The sequence below is a fragment of the Acinonyx jubatus genome, chromosome B1 (assembly GCF_027475565.1).
Source record: "Acinonyx jubatus isolate Ajub_Pintada_27869175 chromosome B1, VMU_Ajub_asm_v1.0, whole genome shotgun sequence".
In the NCBI taxonomy this organism is placed as follows: domain Eukaryota; kingdom Metazoa; phylum Chordata; class Mammalia; order Carnivora; family Felidae; genus Acinonyx; species Acinonyx jubatus.
Genome location: NC_069382.1, coordinates 190,817,267 through 190,839,152, shown reverse-complemented (window position 1 = coordinate 190,839,152; position 21,886 = coordinate 190,817,267). Strand labels below are relative to the sequence as shown.

The following is a 21,886-nucleotide window of genomic DNA, read 5'->3' as shown; positions in this document are numbered from 1 at the left end:
GTCAAGAGTCGTACCCTCAACCGACTGAGCCATCCTGGCACCCCTGAAATTTTTATTTCTAAATATACATATTTAAGTTTTAAAAAGTAAGTTGATTTAAAAACACATTATGTAAAAATCATATAGATGGTATGAAATGTAGGGAAATAACTTTTTCACTACATGATTGACTATGAAGTAATTGCTTGGATGGATGACATTGAAGTATAGTAAAAATCATGAAAGAGGAATCAAAATGTATAAAGGTTGGGAAACAATAGAGTAAATGACCTACAAGTTCTCCTACTTTTTAAATACCCTATTGTCTACTACACAAATATCTTATAGAAAACATTGCTTGAAAGACTCTTCAAGGGGAGCTGACTCAACTAAGATGACTTACCTGTTTTATCCTTCTGTGGCTTGGAATAAGGATATGATGCACAGAGCTAAAGTAGCCATTTTGGATCATGAGGTGGTCTTGAAGATGGATGCCAAGGTCTTGGAGCAGAAAGATGCTTGGGACACTGACAAATACAGAACCACAAAAGAGGTCTTAGGCTAGCTACTGCTAGACTTCTTTTATATGAAACTAAAATCGACTTCTTTCTTGGGTATGCCACTGTGATTTTAGAATTTCTGTTATAGGTAGCAGGACCTAATCTTAAACGATGCAGAATTTAGTTCTTGCGAGAGAGGTACTATAAGAAACAGAATCTAAAATATGGCATTAGACAACGCACCAGAAGCAAACAGTAAGCATATTGCAATTCTTTTTCTGCTGCTTCACTATTGGTGTATAGAAATGCAATGGATTTCTGTATGTTTATTTTGTATCCTGCAACTTTACTGAACTCATTTATCAAAGGATATTGCAGCCAAGAAATCTGGCACCCCATGCCATGTGGTGGCAAAGCATTTGGCCAACTTATTGCCTACTGGTAGTTGGAACACAGACCATACACTCACTGAGGCTGTAACATTTAAAATAGAAAAAAAGGAAAATTCCAGAATATTAGTGTACTAATTCCATATTGCTGCATAACGATTACCCACAAAATTTAGCAGTTTAAAACAGCAAATGTTTATTATCTCATATTTTTTGTGAGTTAGGAACCCAAGCCCAGTCAAACTTGGTCTCTTTTGATCAAGGATTCTTTTAGGATTGCATTCAAGGTATCATCTGGGACTTCAGTCTCCATGAAAGGCTCAGTTGAGATCCATTACATTTCCCCGCCCTCCTTGCGGCTAGGTAAAACAAGGTGACTAAGTTCTTTTCAATGAGATATAAGTTGAAATGGTGTGGAGAGCCTCTGGGAAAACTCCTTAAGGAGAACTGACTCACCTTTTCTCCAACACCCTGTTTTCCTCCTGATGCCTGAGAGAGGAATCTGATGGCTAGAGCATCATGGAACACGAGGTGACCTGGAGTACAGAAACTAGTATTTGAATAATGAAGCACTTGACACTGAAGGAGCCTAAGTCTCTGATGACCACAGACAAAGAAACTTCTACCTTATCTAAGCCGCTGGTATTTTTGCTGTTTACTGTCACGTGGTGCCAAACTGAAGCAAGTGTCCAGGTCATGGCCATTTCTATGAACAGAGAAGCTCTTAGAACAGGGCCTGGCACACAGCAAGTGCTAATACCTATGAGATGTCATTACCACTCTAATGCCACACATTGGTGGACCCATTTGGCCATCCCAACAACGCTAGAGCACATGGGCTTGATACGATCTTCACTTTCCATGTGTGAATTCTGAGGCACATTAACCCCAGCGAGCCAGTAAATAACAGAGTAGAGATTCAACCCAGGTATTTAGGCAGCAGAATGCATGCTCTTCAGCATTGTCCCCGCAATGCCTCCTAATCAAATTGAGCTGTCACTGTTTTCACAACCTACATGCCCATAGATCCATCCTACACTTTTTCTATGAACTATAGTGACATTAATGTGCAGTCAGGGGCTCTTTCAACTAGCTGAATGTATTATAAAGGGTTAACAAAATACGAATTGTAGGAATGTGTTTCCTGCTACGGTGGACGACACCTTTCTGCACACATTCTGTTTCCTACTCCTGGTAAAACAGGTACTCATCTTTCCTTTTGACCAGTCCAGAGCCGGCTGCATAGAGCTGACCTCTCCTTTCCCCACCCTGACCCTGACCTTTGGCTATTAGAAAACCAGAGGCAGGAAAAGACAGGGAGTAGCTGTTAAATTGCTACTAATCTAATTAGGTGTCAGGGTGGAGGCCATGTTAGTGTTGTTTTAAGAGAAGAAGGGGGACACACAGTCCAAACAGTAGAGGCTCCGAGAGGAACTCCTCCTTGGAAGCTGCCACCTTATATACACTTTTGTGTCAACTGTTCTTCTTGGTGAATCCCCTTGCACACGGCTAAAAGGGCTGTGTTGTGGAAGCAGCTGAAGTAAAGCAGGAATTACTGGAGATCAGAGGGAGAGACAGAAGCTTGGGACAACTAACTCAAAGGCCCTGGGTGAGCAGCTTCCAAAGGGAGTGGAAAGGTTAAATGGACACACCCTGCCCACTGTGTGGTATTTTTGATCCTTAGCAACAGTCAGGAAAGTAAGGGGTCCGGTTAAAATTTCAGGACTGATTTGGAAGTCGGGAAACTATGTTCCTCCAGGTTCAGGCCATCAGTCTGTTGTGGAGAGGAAAACCAGAAATGGGAACCTGAAGGTGAAAGTATAGAAGGAGAGAGCAATCCTCAGCACAGCCTGACAATTCGAAAAGCAGGATGATGATGATCGTGACTATGACTCTGGTTACGTGTGAGCACTGTTCTAAGCACTTCACATAAACCATAATCACTTACCCTTCTCAACAAGGGACACCAGGCATCCCTATTTTACAAACGAAGAAATTAAAGCATGGGTAAGTTAAATAACTTGCCCAAGGTCACATAGCAGGACGCCAATCAAAGCATTCAGTCTCTAGGGACCATGTGCTTCATTACCAGTTCCTCCGAACCAAAGTTTTCAAGTCAGCAAGATGGGAGGAGGCGAATCAATTAATGAATGACCAAATTAATGAATAAGTAAATTACTGAATGAATCAATTTACAGACGAATGAACTGAGTAAGTGAATAAATGGATGCCACCACTTTTGTGAGGATTACATTGGATTTGTTAGGTCTCCTTAGGCTTTAGCTCGAGAATACATTTTCCAAGAAATCTTTGAATCTGAATTTCATCAAAATTTCTATGAAGGGAAGGCAGGCTGTTATTGGTGTCTCTGTAGGTACAGTAGGGGAGGGTGATCCAGTGTAGGAGAGAGAAGGGAGGCCATCAACACAGCTTTATCTTTCCCTCCAGGCCCAGCCTTGGTGTCTCCCATTTCTCAGAAGCCAAATCACCTGTCCATTACCTCCCAAACAGATTATATTTTTCTCCTCCCAAATACCATTATAATGAGATTCATCCGAGTTTCACAAAATAACACAGGCTGGAAGTGTGCTATCAACATTCATACTTCATCATTCATTTATTTATTCAGTAATTCATTTGTTCAAGATTTATTACGTCCACCTATGTGATCTGTGTGGACCCAGCCCTTCACTGAGAGGAGAGGAGAGTCATTTTCCTAGCTTTGATTCTCCCAGAACTCTGAGGCCCAGGGTGGGTATGCAAGAGGTGATCCCAGGACAACTGGTAGAGGAGTAAGGGAGTGAGACTGGACAGAGAAGGAAGGTAACATAGGCCATGTTACTATGCTGGTAAATGCTAGGCTCAGCCCCACCTGAGAACTCAGGCACGTGTTACAGAACTTGCCTTCAAGTGATCCTACCAAGGGGTGATAAAGTTGGGCTACTTATCACCTTAATCTCATCCAACTTTGGTTGAGGTGAGGTACTCTCAGGGACTATAACCCTCTTGAACTTCTGTATTTCTCTGCCTGCAGATGCAGAAAAGCTACTCGGGCAGAAAGTTGCAGGTTCCCATTGCAGTATGCTATGGGCATGCACTAGAATAGTGTGTGCCAACAGGTTATATATAGGTGGGGTCCTATGGCATCTGCTACAAATGGACATGTAGATGATTGATTAAATCAGGAGCTCAAATAGAAGCATGACCAAGGGACTATAATAGCAGACAGGAGGGAACCATAACTTCTTCTCCAATGGGTTTCCCTGATTACCCTCCATCACTCATTCTCTCTCTCTCTCTCTCTCTCTCTCTCTCTCTCTCTCTCACACACACACACACACACACACACACTCACACACCAACTTCAAGGCTGATTAAACACCTTTCCTGGTTTCTTTCACAGCTCACAAGCATTCCTTACTAGAACATTTAACACAACTATTCCTTTTTCCCTTTTTGCAACAACAAAGGACCTTTGAGACCCCCAAGCTTGGAAAAAATCATAGTCCATTTTATTCTAATATCTAACTCAACATAAAATCACTCTTATGCATTAATACATGTAGGAAAGTTCAAGACCGTTGTGATATTTTCCCATGCTGATAACACAGTTGTGTATACGTAAAAGTATCAAATTATGTCCTAACAATTTCTTGGTATTCCTTCTTTGTTGGTTCCCAGGCACATACTTTGTCAGCTCACTGGGCAGTCTCTATGCTCTTCCGAAGACTTAAGTAGCATCATGAGGAAGAGAGGGACCTTAGTAACCAGTTTAAAATCAATGGTATCCTCAAGATTCGGTAACATCACGCACAAAGTAGGAAATCATCAAATACTATGGATGAGTGGATGGGTGGATGGGGAAATGGGTGAGTTCTGTTTGGATAGAGAGAAGTACCAGGACATGCCAGAGGCTTGAAAGAAGAAAACTCTGAGACCAACCTTGGAGGATGGCCAGTGGAAGTCCTCAGACAGAGATTCAGGGTGGCAAACAAGCATATCTTGACACTTATTCTCCAAGTATTATGAGCTACCATTTAACTTAACTGAGCTCTGCTCACAGGTTGGAATCCCTCAAGTCCCTGGGGCTAGAGCCTCTCGGGTCCTTCTAGTCAGCTTGACATGGAAAGACCTCATGGGTGGTCTCTGAAGTTGTCAGCAGCTTTGGCCACTGCCACAAATAATTTATTCCTTCTGCTTGGGCTTTTGCTACTGAGAGGGACAGGCTAATTGGGTCTTCCTGGCAATTCACGTCAGCTAGAAGCTTCCTGCTAAGATCCCTCTACCTCTTTTCCAACCTTTCTCGGTGCCAAGGCATAAAGAGGAGGAACATTTATAAAGCACATGCCTGCTGAGAATACCCTCTAGTGATTGTTTTCTCCAATCCAAGCATTCCCTGCCAGCTACTTCAAAGGCTTTTGAAGTCACTGCTAATTTAAAAGCAATAATAAGATTGACACTGAAATGCTTCCCAGCTGGTTTTTCTGGACAATAACTCTCACCAGTTCCTTTACAACCTGCTTTCTGTTACAATTTGGGGTTTGCAAAACATGACTTTTAAAACACATTCAAACAGAGCAGAACAAGTTTCTAAAACAAAGAAATAACATGGTCCTAGCATGAATGTAAACATGTTCTTCTCCATTTAGGACATATTTCTTAATAACGAACCTCACTGAACGCACGTTTTAAAGGCAGTGAATCCTAGGCTCAAAACCAACTCCCCCATTTATTAATCAGACAAGCTATTTAAGTTCTCTGAAACACCAAGTCCTTCTCCAAAAATAAGGAATGAAAGTACCTCTCTTGAAAGCTGGCCAGGAAAATAGAAGCCCTGGGAATGGAAAATGCAGGTAAAGGATGCAGATCAAACCTGGGGTCAAATCTCAGCTCTGCCACTTTTCAGATGGTATCTTAGGCTTGGTTAATTCACCCAATCCCTCTGAGAATCAGCTTCTTTATCCATCAAATGGAAATGATAAGATATATCTCATGTGGTAGGGATAAGGATTAGATTTTATGACATATAAAACACGGCTGAGTAAATGTTCAATAAAATGGTAGGTTTTGTGGATGGGGAGATGAAGAAAAAGTGTGCAAGATGCTGGTGCATGGCATTGCACAGCACGCTTAGCCAGCATCATCTATTAAAAAAAAAAAAGCTGTTGTCATTGGAGTGTATCAACCGTTGCTTCATAATCAATCACCCAGAGCTCAGTGATTGATTTTATTACTCTTTTTATTAGTTTTACAGTGTTTCACTATAAACACTTTATCAATGTTTGAGCCCAGGCTTAAAACAACAGTTAAGCGTGGCTCATGATTCTACACTTCACCTGCAGGTTGGCAGTTGTCCTGATCTAGGATGGCCTCAGTTGCAATGGTTTGTCTCCACTAAACATGGTTTCTCATCCCCTGGCAGGCCAGCCTCAGCTTGTTTACACAGGGGCTGGGCAAGGTCCCAAAAGAGAGTGAGTAAAAGCTTGGAATTGGTACTTCACAACTTCTGCCACATTCATTGGCCAGAGCACATCACCAGGCCAGCCCGGATCCAAAGACTGGGGGAAAGAGTGTACCTTTTAATGGAAGGAGCTGTAAAATTACATGCCAAGGAAGGGGAAAGCATGCCCACTTTTACAATCTACCTCATTTCCCCAAAATAAATTATAGTGGACATTTTACAACAAGTTTATCATGAGAATTCATAAGCTCTATCTTCAGGCATAGGTTCAGAAACAGCCTTTCAGAAATGATCAGTTACAAGATTTCCTTTTGAAAAAAACTTGTCAGGCAAGTGGTTTGCATCATACGTCCTTGGGAGAATTAACCTGGCTTTACTCACATGCTGTCAGTAAAATAGTTTACCATCTGATGGCACCTTCCCATGCCTGTGGTAGGACAGATACATTGTCATTGTGCAGCTCTTACTAGAGCTAGGAGAGGATAATGGACAGGATGCAGCTCCTGAATTCCAACCTTGTCACAGGCCATCCAATTCAGGGTGGGTAGCTTTGCCCAGGACCTAGAACTTGTTGGGGCTACAAGAAAGGCTAGAGCCAGTGCCTTCAGGGATGGGAGGGGATCAGTCATAGCAAGAGTAGAAATTTCAGCTTATTCAAGGAGGGAGAGAAAATTGCTCTTAAAGTTTTGTCTCATTTCCAAGGTTTTATAGAGAATTTATTTTTCAAGAGCACAGAATTTAAAATTAGAATTTGGTATGAATCCCAGTTCTGCTGTTTATTCACTCTGTGACCTTGGACAAATTGCTTACCACTCCTGGTTTCCATTCTTCCCAGCTCTAATATGGGGACGACAATACTTAATTTATAGTGATGCTATAAGGACCATATTAAGGAAATACCAGAAAGGGCCTGACATAAGCTGGGCTTTCAACAAATGTTTGGTCCACATTCCATCAAACCAGCAGCCTCCCAAAATTAAATATTAGTAGCAAAAATCAGAGTGAAATGTTTGAATAATGAATGTTGCATATCTTCTTTCTGACATAGCATGACTGTGCACCAACTAGAGATAGTGAAGAAGAAAGTGACCCAAGTTGAGACTTCAAAAAACTGGGCTCCTAAAAATACCACCCCTACCTTTCAACCCATTCATCCCCACCTTTTTTATGTAAGGCAATGCCTTTTTTATGTAAGGCATTGGGGATGTTATTCTTATTCTTCAGTTTTTCTCTTCTAAATTGATCTGGGTAGTCAGCTTAGCCAGTATTACCTGTACAACCTTGAAGCCAGAGAATAATGGGAAACATGGGATTCTGAATCCCAGCCTTCTGTTTCTATATCCAGCCATTCAGAGAGAGGTCAAAGTCACCTATCATGCAGACCAGGTCCTAGAATTTGATCTATCACAGACCCAGCCTCAGTCATCCATGGCTGGATGTTACGCTGGAACATAAGTTGCATTCAACACAAGTGTCAATAATTTACTGAATATGTAATATGTGCAAAAGTAGGTGTTATAACAGTACTAATAACTAGTACTTACTTGGTGTCTACCATGTATCACACACATGAAATATATAGATACATATTTAGATATAGGTATTCTAGTTCTTACAATGATCCTAAAAGAAAAGTGTTGTATAGTTAGGGTGAGGTTTGGCTAAAAGTAAGGGAGACCAAAATCTAAGACTGCCTTGAGACAAAGTTTATTCCTCTTTCATCATAAAGTTTAAGACAGAAAGTGGCAAACTATGTTGACTTTGCTCCAAAAATTTCTTAGGAACCCAGGCTCCTCTGGGTGTGGCCTCCATTTTCAAAGTCTCCTCATGGTCCAAAATGACTGCCTTAGCTCCAGTCATTATGCCTGCATTCCACCCAGCAATGGAGAGAAAAGGAAAAAGTAAGGGCAAAAAGTATACACCTAGCTGTTTTTTTTTTAAATCCAAGTAGAGACTAGTGACATATTACCATATACTGTATATCACTGGACAATACTTAGTCAAAAGCTGTGAGAGTTGCTGGAACATATGGAAAATATAGTCTGCAATCTGGGTGATGATTATTTCTAAGGAGGAAGGAGAGAATGGATATTGGAGAAAAACTAGCAGTCTATGCCATTGTTATTAAAACCCCTTTGTACAGAGAAGGAAAGACCCTCAGAGATGGTGTCACTTGCTGAATTGGTAAATAGCTAACCCGTATTTGAGGCCAAGATTGCGCGAGTTTCTACATCCCACTCTTTATACTAAATTATATTGTCAAATTCTATTATTCTAGGGGAATCAAGACCCTAGATCATGTCATTAATGAGGAGATTAGTGTAGTGTAGTTCCATAAATGCCCCATCCAAGACTTTGTACCTCTTCCTTCCACTGTCATACAGCAAAGATAATGTTTAAGGATTATTGCTTTATGCTGGTGAAACCATTTACTAGCTGAACAATTTTGGAGAAAATCACAAAAATGCATTGCTCTTTTGAGTTTCCTCATCTGTAAAATTGATATAATAATACCTATCTACTAAAGTAAAAATCCAGGGCTTTAATATATGTGAAAGCAATATACAGATGAACACTACAAATAGATATTAGCACTTTTTTATGTAAGGCATTGGGGATGTTATTTTATTTAAGTGTGTTCTCAGAAGTGAGGAAAATTTACTTCTGCTTGGGCCAACTTTTGTGGATGTTGCGGCATTTTTATTTATTTGGCGGTCAGGGAAGTGGAGAGGAAGGTGCTCCAGGCAGAGCCGCCCATAATATAGGGACATAGAGTGTTTGAGAAACAGTAGGAAATGAAAGGAGAATGAATCTCCATGGATGTTTGGTGAAGGTCAGTTAACCTTGCAATTATGTGGCCACACTGTGGACGACCTTCATTCTCAAGGCCACCTTGCGGTCATGATATTAGGTGGCTGCCCTAGCCACCCTGGTCACCATTGTTTTGTCCAGGGCATCTTTTGGAAGGAGAGAAGGCAGGAGGAAGTTGGCAGAGGTTGTGGTAACTCTGGAGCCAATTCCCAGAAGAACATCTAAGAGATGGGCCAATGAGGGATTAAAAAAAGACCCCGGAAAGAGGACATCTCACCCCATTTCCAAATCAGCAAGGGCCAGGATTATGCAATAGATGCTCTTAAATTAGCTCATACCCTGAAGATCCAAGACTTTGATATTATTATTCTTTTATCTTAAATCTAACAGTAAAAAATCAGAAGAATGCTTGTGCTTCTTTAGCAACATGGTAGTAGAAGGAGCAGCCATGGCATCATCCACAGCAGCCGGAACATAGAGTACCACCTGCAGCATGAAGGAGGGGAAGCAACAGGTAGGAGCAGGCAGGCTGCTCGTAGAAGCCAAAGGATAAGTTCATAAGAGTCACAGTGGGTTTTCCAGTGCTGAAGCCCCTGAAGTAAGCCTTGGCCTTCTCCCTTAGCTTAAAGCTAAGATTCATAGTTCATTCAAATACATGTCTACACTTCTTTCCCAATGCAGAGAGAAGGCTTTGGGCTGTGTAGGGCTTGAGGCTTATGCAACTCAGGAAACCTCTGTGAGAAATAGAATACAGATTTAGGATTATCGACTTAATTTTGCAATAGACCTGTGCAAAGAGAGTGAAGGGGAAAATAAGGTAAAGAGAAAACCAGTTGGTAAGGAAACATTATCATGGGATTGGATTTTAGACTTGGCTCTAGAATCGCTAACCATCCATGGGACAATAGATGGGTCACTTTCTTCTCAGAAACTCAGCTTTCCTTCTGGAAAATGAAGGTGTCCCCCAACCCCACCACTCCATCAGGTAGGGTCACGGCAGGAAACAAATGATTCCTTCACAATGGGTCATAGCAGAAGGATTCAGTTGGGGAGAGCTGGGTGAGGATAAAGCATAAAATGTGTTGGTAGAGCAACCAGGTTTTGCATAGCAGACAGTTGCCACCAACACTAGGTCCAGAAAGACAGGCAACTGAGCCACAGAAAAGGTCAGTAACTGCGTGGAGACAACCTCTCAACGGTGTCCTCAGAGATGCAGCCCACACTGAATAACCTTAAGGAAAGACACTGGGACAATAAATACCCCATCATCATTCACCTACCACCTACCACCTACCACCTGCCAGGCCTCCTTGTTGGAGAAACCCACTCAGAACTCAGAAGGTAAGGGAACCCATCAACATGGTCCAAACAGGTCAGTCTTCTGAGGCACAGGGGAGAAAGAAAGATGGACATGGTCTCGAGGAGCAAAGACACCTGCGAGAGTTCCTGGTCTCCTCGTATCTGACATTCTGGTGGGCTGTCTGTACAGAAGGTCTCCACACATTTACTGGCTTAAAACAGAGTTTAAAAGCTTTATTTCCTGATTTTCACTCTCCACCATAAAAATGGCTCTGCTCAAAGATAATAAAGGCAGCTATAACATGGTGTCCCATACCCCCTAAAAATGGAATGCTCGAGCTTGACTTTAAATTCTGGCTTTGGGCCCATCATGCCATTTCTTAGAGCCTCAGTCTCCTCATCTGCTTCACGAGATCATTGCAATAACCAAGTCAGATCATAAGGTTTGAGCTTTCTAACCTATAAATCAGCACGCTTGGTCTTTTCATCAGGTCCTATTCCTGCTACGGTTTTATCCTCTGGTTTTATCAAAGGGCCCACCTTCCCTGAGATTGGCATTTACCTTTTGCCTTTGGGCCCCTGCATGCACCATTCCCTCTGTCTGGCTTGCACTCTTAATCTCTCAAGGTCAAACTCAAACACTGTAAGCCAGTTCCAATGTCCCTGCTCTGCCCCCAGACATGACCAGTGTTCTACTGCCCCAGAGCTCCCTACATCCTCTATTATAGAGTTTCAGAGGGTGACCACTTACCCATGTCCCTCTCTCTGCTCTAGATTCTGAGCCCATGTCACATACCTCCTGGGCTGAACCCATGTCTTGGCATATGATGAAGGGATTCTAGGGGTTTGATGAAAGATAAAACAGGAAGCAAAGGAAGGAAGAAAAGAGAGGAAGGAGAGACAGGTTGGGTCACCTTATGCTGCTGTGGATCTGGGTTTCTAAGGCTACAGAGTTGGTTCACACTAACCCCCTGATACAAAGATTCTCCCTTCTTAGATTTTGTCTCCAAAAGTTTGTGAAAACACAATCTTCCTGGCTGTTTGGGCTGAACCCATATACTTCTCCACTGAAATGAGGTTGTATTGTGGGCTTGCAGATGGCGATGTAAGTCAAGAACATTTATTAGCCTCAGATCAGTTCTGGAAAGCATCTGCCATCTTTCAAGCCAGCAGGCAAAAGATTGTTTCAGAACAAAAACACCTTCTGAACAGCAACCAAGCTTTTAGGATTGGCTTCCCTAACATCACAGGTAGAGGGGCTGGGGAGGAATACAAGACAGGAGCACTCTCTGAGTCAAAGTTGGGGAGTACATTTTTACCTGTAAAGTATGAGTTCACTTCATTTGCATTGCAGATGACATCTTCTACCTGCCTGTGTGTCTTTGAAGCTATAATCGCCTGTCGCTGTGGCTTTGCACGAGACGTTTGATGAGGATTTTGTGAACTGAGAGAAGTCAGTGCTGAAACAATGTGAAGGATGAGTACCTACCACCTCTCTATCACTGAGATAGGTACTGTTGGCATTGTCATTCTGGGGAGGCAGTTGAAGGGTCTAGGCCCCATAGTTATCACAGTTCCCAAACAAAGACAGGTCCATGACCTTACCTCCAGAGCCTGTGAAAGTGACCTCACTTGGAAAAAGTGTCTTTGCAAATGTGATTTAAGTCGAGGATCTTGAGATGAGGGGGTCTCTGGAACTATTTGGGTGGGCCCGAAATCAAGTGACAAGTGTCCATATAAGAGACACAGAGAAGAGACACAGGGGAGAAAGCAATGTGACGATTGATCAGAGAAGTGGCCACAAGCCAAGGAATGCCAACAGCAGCCAGAGGCAGGGAGAGGCAAGGGAGGACTTCTCCTCTAGAGCCTCCAGAGAGAGTGTAGACCTACTCGCTCCTTGATTTCAGACTTCTGGCCTCAAGAACTGTGAGAGAATACAATTCTGTTGTTTGAAGCCACCAAGCTTACAGTCATTTGTTATAGCAGATTCAGGAAACTAATACAGTATTGAAGCCAGGACTCACACATGAGTCTGCCTGGCCCTGCTCCATAACTTGGGATTTACATTTCAGAGACCTCATTTCCTAAACTGTAGAAGGGAACTACAGCAAAGATTAAGCAAGGTAATGTGTTCATGTTAAGTACCTGATACACTGCTTAGGAGGGAGACCTCCGCCATACCTTAGTGGAAATTTATGGAGCCAGAGGGGCACAGAAGGAGACGAAACTCAGGAAGCCTCAAAGCTTGGGTTCAGAAGACCTGAGAATATTTTCTGCCATTTCTTGGCTGTGTGACTTTGGTCAATTTCCTTAACATCTCTGAGCCTGAGTTTCCTCATTAGTAAAATGGAGAAAATATCTACCTCCCAGGACTGTTCTAGATAGCAAATAAGAGCAACTTGAAACATGGCATAATAAAGGTTAGCACAGTGCATTTTCCTTTCTTCCTTCTTGGTTGCTCAGAATTAGTAACATAAGCCAGTTTCTCTGCTTAGGACATGTTAGATATGTATAAGGGAAGGTATGCCTACATTGTTTTCAAATATTCGGTGAAAAGTCTAGCTCTTACAACCTCAGATTGAGTCCACACTAAGCTAATCGCTGGAAATACAGAGTTGAATACGGATGAGCAGAATTCATTTCACCAACTTAAAATTCTCCCAGAATTCATGATTTGAGCACTCTGAACTGAACTTGAACTCTTTGGCATTCGAATTGGCTTATACAGTTTTGATTGCAAGAAAAGAGAATTTTAAAAAGTCATTAAACAAGGTGAAAAGCCTTATTGGACACGAATTGGCTCTTAAAGAATATTACAATGATATAAAGCTCAAATGGGTCAGAAATTTATGAAAGTCATTTCCCTTAAATAAAACATGATTTTAAATATTCAAGGGAGAACACTTTGCAAAATGTACTTGGTGTTTAAAACATCTGAAGAACTGCAAGAGTTTTTGCTCATTCCAAAGACATTGTTCTGGATGTCAGGACAGCTGCATCAGAAGTAGGGCTCTACTGGGCCACAGCCTATGCACCGAGCAACCTGCATGGTCCAGCTGGTCTCAGGAGAACCACACTAGGCACTCTTTGTCTGCCTAACCCAGAAGGTCACTTAAAACCTGGGCGCTGGATACACAGATTGGAGCCCCCGTTAGTACTGGATATACTACAATGGAACTGCCGCCTTGTCAAATAGAATGTGCATTTCTTAAGAATAATTAATAGGCCCTTTTCACTTTTACATTTTCCAACACTTAACAAAATAAGGTAGTCAATAAGTGAGGGATAGATGGCTGAGTGGATGAGTAATTAAAAGAAAGGGGGGATGAAAAACAGTTATAGATAGATAGATACATCCATCCATCCATACATCCATACATACATATTTGGATGTATTCTGTATGTATGTATGGATGGATGGATAGATAGATGATAGACGATACATACATACATACATACATACATACATACATACACACTTTGACATATGAATGGATGTATGGGTGGATGGATAGATAGATAGATAGATAGATAGATAGATAGATAGAATAGATGGAGTAGATGTACAGAACGATACATGGATAAAAAGATGGAAGAATGGATGATGAATGGATGAAAGGAAGAAGAAGGAAAAGATGGGTGAATGGGTGGACAAATGGATAGATGAAGATAGTGCCTACCCAGGAATTGCGGCTTGAATGAACTAACAATACCACACTTGAAGATTCTAGTTCCAAATTTTTATTTCACTTCCAAAAGATCACATTTATCATTTAAAATGGTGGTCTGTAATGCTTTAATCCCCAAATAATACATGACATCTTCTAGTTGCTCTTTCCAGTTAACAAAGAACTTGTAAGTGGCAATGAGGAAAAGCAATTTTCTGGTCACAGAATCTATGTTCCAATCTAGAACCCGGCACCCACAAACCAGGTGGCCTTAGCTAGGTCACTTTACATCTCTGAATTCTGTGTCATTATTTCTAAAATTAGGATGGATCCAATACTATTAGTTGAGTATCAAACGTCCCCCTTTTACTTGCTAACAGTATTTTCATTTGATTCAGAAGCAATTTTCACAATCCCAGAGGGTAAATCATGACTGGTTTATGTCACAGAATCTCATTCACATTTGCCAATTACCCAATCCTGGCCAATGAGGAATAAGAGGAAGTCTAGAATTTCTGGGGATTTAAAAACAAACAAACAAAAAACAAAAATCAGCTGACTGAGGAAAATAACCTGGACCATCATCCCTCCCCTCCCTGTTTTGGGTTGTGTTGTATGAAGCCTTGAAGCTTGGAGCTCAAGCAGTAGCTATTTTATAACCATGAAAAAAAAAAGACAAGGAATTTCAACAATTCTGACCCATACTTTTTTTTTTTTTGAGAGAGAGAGGGAGAGAGAGAGAGAATTCACATGCACGAGCAGGGAAGAGGGGCAGAAGGAGAGAGAGAATCTTAAGCAGGCTTCATGCTCAGAATGAAACCCAACATGGGACTTGATCCCACAACCCTGGGATCATGACCTAAGCCAAAATCAAGCATCAGAGGCTCAACCGACTGAGCTACTCAGGCGCCCATACTCTTGACATTGTTGGAGCTGATAATTCAAATTCAGAATCTAGGTATGTTCACCTTCTTGCTGTCCTAGACCTATAAAAAATAGGTATCACATATCATACTTTCCATATGTCAGCTAGTACTGTACATAACAATTAACTTATTTACTCCTCAGAACTACATCTATTATTACACCTGTTTCACAGATGAAAATAACAAGACACAAAGAGGTTAAGAAACGGGCCTATGATGATGGCTAATAAATGACAGAAGTTGGATTTGAATGAAGACAATGGTCATCACGTAAACATCCCATCATACTGCTTTCTCTTGTTTGCTGTGTTTAAGTTTGCATGCAGCCAAAGCCATACCAAGTAATACAAAGCCTATCTTTCTATCTTTCATGATTGTTGTGTGCCAGTGTACAAAGTAATCTTGAAAGCAACTTTAAGACATATCTAATATTATTCTCAAATGTATAAATTAGGAAAATGTCGAATACAAAGGTTGAATCATCTGCCGAAGGCCACACAGCAGGTAAATGGCAGAGCTGGGATGGAAGGAGTCCTGGTTCCCCTGGCCCTGAAGCTGATTCACTTTCTATTTCTGTGTCCTGCCTTCCTATGAGATGTTCATTTCTTTGCACAGTGATAAGCAGGCCCAAAGGAGTCGTCAACGATGCTAATGAAACCTGAGTCCTAGGTTGAAAATAGTGCAGCAGGCCAGTGAGGAGATTTGGGAGCAAATCCCAAAGGGGTGTTTAATACTCTCAAATGCTCCTACAGTCTACACTCCTCTGATCCAACTCCTCAAAGGTCACTTCTTGCCCCTAGCTCTATAATTTAGAAAGACATGTTCATCCTTGGGGACTTAGCACTTACAATTTCAGAAACCATGGTTCTTCCTCAGCATGGGTCATTTCAGTCTTAATGCTGAGAAACACTACCAGCACCCATGTCATCTATAAACCAAATCGGTTTTCACAGTGCCTTGCGATCAGCCTGTTGTGTTTGGAATGGACTGTGATGGAGTTAGAGAGGGAATAAGTCAAAGGAGGATGCAAGGCATGATGAGTGGCCAAGAATCAGAGACCTTGTGACCTAAAAAGATGCAAAGATCATTTGGTCTAACACCTTCAATTTACAGGCGGTGAACATGAGACTCGGAGGCATTCATTCATAGTTGCAACTATCATCCACACACCATCCACTGTGGTGTTTGAATTCATTTAATCCCTACAAAAATCTGAACAATAGGTGATATCTCAAAGATAAAACTAATGCTCAGAAAGAATAGGTGAATTAGTCAAGGTCGCAGAGCTAATAAGTGGCAAAAGCATATGATGCAGGCAACATTTCTATCCTCAGACAACTGCTCTTTGTAGTTACTGAGCTTGTTGAAGCCCCTGAGGAGGGGCTGACATTCACAAAAGAAATCAACGAGTGATGAGGGGGAGAGTCTAAAAGGACACTGAGAATGGAGGAGGGACTCGGGGCTGGGCTTGCTGGGATGTGCGGTCCCCAAGAAATGCATGCACAAAGATGTGTGCCGGTGTGCATGACAGGAGAGGAGGAAAGGAACCAAATCTTTAGCTTTAGCGGATTCTCACAGCCGCCTATTAAAGTCTGTTAAGCACACTGGTTTGGTGGGATTTGGTGGGAGCAGCAATTAGGGAATCTCTCCAAGTCACAGGACAAAGTAGTGATAAATGAAATTACCACTCTGTGCGTGTGTGTGTGCGTGTGTGTGTGTGTACCCTTGCTTTTCCAGTACACAGTCTGTGTTTTTTTCTAGTCTTCCTCACGGTGTTCAAAAAGTTCTGAAAAATTATCTGGGAAAAGAAGGGAAAAATAAATTACAAACAGAAATATGGCTGCTGTGAATTTCAGAAGGCACCGCTGTGCATTAGTCGTGTATGGCAAGTAGGCTGAAGAAAACACTATTCGGCTCTTGGTACACGCTTTTGGTGCCTTTTGGTGCTGATATTACAAAATAGTCAATCCACCTGTGAGCTTCCTTCCCACTGAAATTAAGTTGGCAATTAAGTTGGCATCCCAGCCAACTTTTTCTTCTTGCTAAGACAAGTTTAGCACGGAGGAAGACATGAGTGTGACAGAGTTTGAGATTTAATTATAACCTTTTAGGTACTGTTCTTCCACTCCCTGGTGGTGATATTGGTAAGCCATGCCCTGCTCTGAGGTTGTTTTTCATCTCTAAAGTGGAGACAGATGATAACCATATCTGCTGCCTTTCTTTCCTCTTCCCTTCAGCCACGCTGGCTTTCCAGCATGGTCAAGCATGCCTTCCGACTTCAGCCACACGACGTGGGCAGGCACTACTCCTTCGGTCTGGAATACTCTCCCCAACACTTCCCTTATCACACGGTTTCCTAGATATGTCTCTTGACCCTTGTAGACCCACACAAGTTGTCCTTTTACGTTTATCACAGGAGCTTCTTGATGGCATCTCTCATCCATGAAGACTGAAACATCCCCCAAGATAAGGGGATCATGTCAGCTTTTGCTTGTCATTATAAGGGCCCATGCCCTATGCCCTTCATGGAGTGGGCACTCAAAAATGCAAGTCAGATTACTGAGTCTCTTTCAAAAGGTTGTCTTAAGGATCGAAGGATTTAATGTATCTAAAGGAGCTGTGTGAAACTCTTCCTTTTCTCATTTTTTAGCACCAAAACAATGTGAATTTTGATAATTCTCTTGGAGAGAACATGGATACAAATGCAGAATCATATGGTGTGGGGTTTTGCCATGAGCCTGCCACTCTCTCCTCCCATGCCTGGAGTCAGATGTGGAACATTCCAGTCCTGCCTCTTTGACCTTGAGCAGATGAGGCAAACTGAGAGAGTGCCTGAGAAGTCATGGACCCTCCATGATAGTTCTCTTTTTGTCCATTTGGTTTATGGGATGATTGTGAAGAAAACTTCAGATGATGGTGATGCAAATTCTTTAGAGAAGAGCTATCATTTGACATGACTGTTATTTTCTAATGACATGCCAGACTCCCTTTCCCTGATTTCACACGATCTACCAGAGACCATGCACCTTCTTTAGCAGATAGAAAGACCCCCACACTCTGGTTTCCTTTTCCACCTTCTCTCATATAGTTGCTGGCAGTAGTCCATTGGTTTATTGGGTGGAGCTGATCTACAATAGCCTCAAGCCCTGGGGATTTGGCATCTCTCTTCCCTTCACAATCTGAACCAGTGAGAACAGTAATTCAAATTAGGGGATCCAGCTTGTAGACTCAAACGTCACCAGGGGGTGCTACCCCAAGGCCAAGACAGGAGTCGGGAGTTAGCAAGACCATTTTCAACCTCCCTCTAACGTAGGTTCTTCTGCACAGACTGTCAATAATAAATCTAACATTTTGGCTCTCTCTCTCTGCTGATTCTTTTACCTTTTTCTCAACTGTTTCAAAACTCAGCGAAGAGGGGTGCTGGTTCTGGACAGAATCACAGACCACCAACACTGCCCCTACCCCCTGTATCTCATTGTCTAACACGATGCTGGGCACACAGTAACCACTGAGTTGGGGAATGAATAATAGTATCTAACAATTACTGAAGTCTTATCATGGGCTAGTCACTGTTCTGAGTGCTTCACATATTTTGCTTTGCTCTGGTTTTCACTTAATCCTCATAATAACCCCTTGAGGCTGATTTAGTATTAGAATTCTCATTATACAGAGCAGTAGAGGCAGGAACAGAGAGTTTACATGACTTGCCCAAAGCCATACCACAAGTAAGTGTCAGGTGTGGGATTTGGGTCTTGTCAGAGCGACTCCACAGAACGCACACTTAGCCACTATACTCTTGAGTGCTTGGTTAAAGATGACATCTAACAATGCCATTTGCCTTCCATTGTAGTGCAAAGAACCTGTAAAAGTGCTCAAGGAAAAAGAAATGTTTGGTTTTTCGAAGAATCACAAACTTGATGACTCAGGAATGGGGGGTGAGAGTGGGGTATCCAGTCATTTAGTATACATTTAATTATTTAGCCTGACAAGATGAAAAATGGGGTAGTTGAGAATAGTCCCTGCTTTACACTCTTTTATTTAATAGTCATAGGTAGGAATAGTAAGTATTAGGACAAGTAAAGTTATCCCCACATCCCAGAATAACTGAGACCAACAGAAGTGGCTTGCCTGACAGCACCCTCTGGCTCTGCTCCTCTCTGAGACCGCATACTTTGAGCCTCACCCAAAGCTTGTCCTGTGCTTAAGCACATCCATGCTGAAAACCCCAACAGCAGGCCTGATCACTTTTAGACAAGGGAACCGTAGATGATTGGACCGGTTGTCAGCCATGCTTAGTCCTCTTGCTCCCCCAGAGTTTTTATCTCCCTAGGACTCATTCATTTACACCACACCTGGTTCAAATCAACCTTTTACAACAATCTAATGTCGTGGGCCTGTCGTTTTATTACAGGATTTTAAAAATTAGAGGTGCCTGGGTGGCTCAGTTGGTTAAGTATCCGACTTGAGCTCAGGTCGTGATCTCACAGTTCATGGGTTTGAGCCCCACATCAGGCTCTGTGCTGATAGCTCAGAGCCTGGAGTTTGCTTTGGATTCTGTGCCTCCCTCTGTCTCTGCCCCTCCCTGCTCACACTCTGCCTCTCTGTCAAAAAGAAATTAAAAAAAAAAACATTTTAAAAAGTTTAAAAATTAATAGGTATCTAAAGCCTCTTATAGCTCAGGAGTTTAAAATTAAAACCAGCCATTTACTGATAAATACTTACTACATGCCAAATATCTATGGTACATTCATCTTACTTAATCCTAATAATAATAATAATAATGTATTATTCCAATTAAGCAAGTGAGAAAACCAAATCCCTGGACAGTCACGTGACTTGCCCAAATTAACACAAAGGCAGGATTTGAACCCAGATCCTTTCCTGACTTTATGTCCCTTCAACAGTATGCATTGTTGACTAGATAGGCAATGACTTGTGTTCTTATTCAATGACCAAGGGTAACCCTGCAGTTGCTAAAACAATAAATGACAATCATTTCACTTCAGACAAGCCTTGTGGCCCACAATGTTATCACTGGCTAGCATCTGGCTTGTTGGTTAAAAAAGTAGTCACATGACTTCGTCATTAAACCTCATCTAGGATACCCGGCTGCCTATTTTCCAAGAGTGGGGCTCCAGTCAGCTCCACCTGATAGTCAAACAAGGCTCAGCACCAGTTACTCTTCTCGTCATTAAACCCTTGTGTCATTAAACCTCACGGTCACCAAGTCTCATGAGCTCAGGAGCATGTGGGCCTGGCTGATGGAGAGTTCCAGCTAACGAAATACCCGATGACTGAAAGCTGATTGCACGCTGCAAACATGAAAAGCCTACAGACAGAGAAAACTGATACTTAGTGCTAGTGGGAGCATAAGAACAGTTTGGTCAAACTGAGCAAAATTATAAATACAAATACTTTGACCCATAAGATTTCTCTTTCAAGAATTTACCTTATGGATAACACACATGGGCATGGAACCACGTACACATTATCATTGCTTGTGAGAACAAACATTGGAAACAATGAAAATGTCCATCAGTAGGGGCAGTTTAAATGAAATAATAAATGTCCACAGTTTCTTACCCAGAACCCTCAGAGTCAGTTTTGACTCAGAATACAGATTCTTTTTTTATTTTAGTAAAGTTATACAACCCAGGTATGTTATATACTCCCATTTCCAGCAGACTCTTAGCAGCACCCAGCTATTAAATATACTCATTCTCGGGGCGCCTAGGTGGCTCAGTCGGTTAAGCTTCCGACTTCGGCTCAGGTCATGATCTCGCGGTCCATGAGTTCGAGCCCCGCGTCAGGCTCTGTGCTGACCACTCAGAGCCTGGAGCCTGTTTCAGATTTTGTGTCTCCCTCTCTCTCTGACCCTCCCCCGTTCATGCTCTGGCTCTCTCTGTCTCAAAAATAAACGTTAAAAAAATTAAAAAATATATATATACTCATTCTCCCGAAGCATACCCCAGGAAGCCAAGTGGGATTACCAAAACGATAAATATTTTCATATCAGCTCAAGTTACTTTTGCTGCTAGATAAGTTTGGGTGTCAAATATGGGGTGAAACTAAGTTTTCAGGGCTTTGGGGATTTGGGAATTAGAGGTCATTGTTGTATACCTGTGCTGGAGTATTGTAAAACCAGCTAAAAATAAGTAGGGCAACTCTATTACTGTTATAGAAAGTTCTCCAAGAAATCGTAAAGCAGAAAAGGTTATATGTCAGGCAGTATAGACAGAATGGTATCACCAGTGTTGTTGTTGTTGTTTTAATGTTCATTTCTTTTTGAGACAGAGACAGTGTAAGCTGGGGAAGGGACAGAGAGAGACAGAGACAAAGAATCTGAAGCACACTCCAGGCTCCGAGCTGTGAGCACAGAGCCCAACGCGAGGCTCGAACTCATGAACTGCGAGATAGTGACCTGAGCTGAAGTCAGACGCTTAATCAACTGAGCCAGCCAGGCACCCCGGTATCACCAGTGTTTTCACACACAGACGCACAGGATCAGAAGATATCTCTGCAAAAATACACAAAGGAACCAATTTTGGTTTTTGTCTCCGGAAAGGAGACTGGGGAATAGGAGTCAAAGACAGACCCTCTTTTGCATTGCTTACACACTCTGGAGTATTTTACAGTTTATGGGGAGGGCCTGTGTTTCCAAATCAAATTAAATGCACACATTAATTCTCTTGACCATCTCTGAACACCCCCTGCCCCCCGCCATCATGCTCGGTCACAGCCCTGTGTTTTATTTTCTTCCTAGCACGTTCTACCAGTCACAATTTCTTCTTTGCTTGCTCATCTTTGTATTGTGGGGATCTCTCTATAAAAGGAAAGTTTTTTAGCCACCCCG

General features: G+C 42.1%; 1 long non-coding RNA gene across 2 annotated transcripts in view; it reads right to left on the bottom strand.

Annotated features, from left to right (window-relative positions):
• The window catches only part of LOC113593403 (uncharacterized), a 93,154-nt gene that overhangs the window by 8,987 nt on the left and 62,281 nt on the right, over positions 1-21,886 (bottom strand). For both annotated transcript variants that reach the window (XR_008296414.1, XR_008296413.1), the window contains exon 2: positions 383-506. This is a non-coding gene — a long non-coding RNA (uncharacterized LOC113593403). The remainder of the gene's footprint in view (positions 1-382; positions 507-21,886) is intronic.